Source organism: Cetorhinus maximus, chromosome 16 (genome assembly GCF_964194155.1).
Source record: "Cetorhinus maximus chromosome 16, sCetMax3.hap1.1, whole genome shotgun sequence".
In the NCBI taxonomy this organism is placed as follows: domain Eukaryota; kingdom Metazoa; phylum Chordata; class Chondrichthyes; order Lamniformes; family Cetorhinidae; genus Cetorhinus; species Cetorhinus maximus.
In genome coordinates, this window is record NC_135894.1 from 102,973,762 (window position 1) to 102,975,482 (window position 1,721).

The 1,721-nt window shown below is 37.0% G+C and overlaps 1 pseudogene; it reads left to right on the forward strand.

The window, feature by feature from the left end:
• Nucleotides 1-1,236: 1,236 nt before the first annotated feature.
• LOC144692086 (small nucleolar RNA SNORA53) lies at nucleotides 1,237-1,512 on the forward strand (annotated as a pseudogene).
• Nucleotides 1,513-1,721: the final 209 nt, after the last annotated feature.

Consider the following 1,721-nt stretch of genomic DNA (forward strand, 5'->3'; position numbering starts at 1 on the left):
ATATCTGACCATTGCTTAATTATACAAATTAAGTGTATTGAAATGCACTTCTTTTTGCTAATGTTTTCCCTGTTTCTCCTGAAGGCACTACCTTGCACTCAGTGTCATTGCTCTAACGCATACAAGCCTCCAGGAGCTAGTCCAAGTGACCGTTCTTCAAATCTAAAGGAAGGCATTGACAGGCAACATAGTCAATCTTTATTAGGTCAATTGTTGTACTGCAAATACTGCCCACACTGAGATTTTCTAACTAAGCACTAGCTTGGAATTGAACTTGGTAACTTCTTGACTGTTTGGTTTAGTGCTAAATAGTTGTGATGAATGGTGCTAGCCAGTGTGAATATCGCTGTACTATCGTGCATATTGCAAGCATATGAAGTAACAGGCATTCATTATCCAACAATTCTGTCTGGCCTTTACATCTATAAAGCATCTGACAAGTATTTTTCAAGTATGTCATTAAAAACAAATTAATCGAAATGAAAATTGGGCAATTTCTATAATGAGTAGCCTATTTACAATGCATGGGCGACATATTGAATATCTACTCCATTATTACTTGATATAAATCTTGTGTTAAAAAATTGGTGTTAAGTGGATGTAAAATATATGAGGTTAAAACTTGTTGGAAAAATGGCTTTCATCAATGAGATCATTTGTCTTTCACACAAAATGATCAAAGTATTAGCAATGCATCATTTCATTCAAATGAACTTGATAGCAATGTGTTACAAACAGATTAACACAGTACAGGTTCATTTGACCAATCCATTGGCAAATTTGATGTCATGCAATTTTCTTTCTTTGAAGGGGTGTAAGTCTTTGACTGTGAAACTTTTCAGTTATATTAAAGAAAATGGGGCATGTTCTTTCAGATTATTACCTGGCTCAAAAGTTATCTGACTCAGAGATTTAAACCATGGTTGCAATTACTCAAATTGTAGGACTCTCACCTCTGAGCCTGGAGGTTCTGGGTTCAAGCTCTATTCCAGAGTTCTAAGCACAAAGAAGAGTCATGTGGACTCAAAATGTTAACCCTGTTTCTCTCTCCACAGTAGTTTGCTTTTTCCTAAGCACAAAATGTAGCTGATGTAGCACGGTCAGAAGTGCCGCCTTTTGGATGAAATATTAATCTGAGTCTCAGTCTGCCATCTCAGGGCAATGTAAAAGATCCCATGGCAATATTTCAAAGTAGTGCAAGGGAGTGTTGAAGTTGTGAAAAATGCTCTATATAAATGCAAGCTTTTCTTCCTTCCTTCTTTCCTTTCTTTTTTCTTTCTCCCTATTGTTTCAGTTCTTTGACATTAGAACCTAATTAGTATTTGGTGAATGGAGGGATACACATGTGCAGGTCTTCATGCGCAGTAGTCAGAGTGTGAGACAGAGAAAACAGTCTGAGTCATTGGCTTGTTTGAGTAAAATACCTGCAAGGTAGCCCTTCAGTTCTGATGTGAATGACCTGTTACTCCAGGCTTTTTTCTGCCATTTGGAATTTACTGCTGTGTGGACAAGTTTATCAAAATTCATCTGGTTTAAACGTTGCAATGAAATGTGAGCTGGCATCACTTCACTCTGAGTGGGAACTGGTCTGAATTTGGTGCCAGTAGTATAACTGCAGCTAGAGTTAGATGGAACTTTGTTGCGTTTTAAATATATGGCTGCTTTTCACAAGAAAAGGTAAAATATAAAGAACATCTGCTGTTTTAGAAACGGAACTGAAA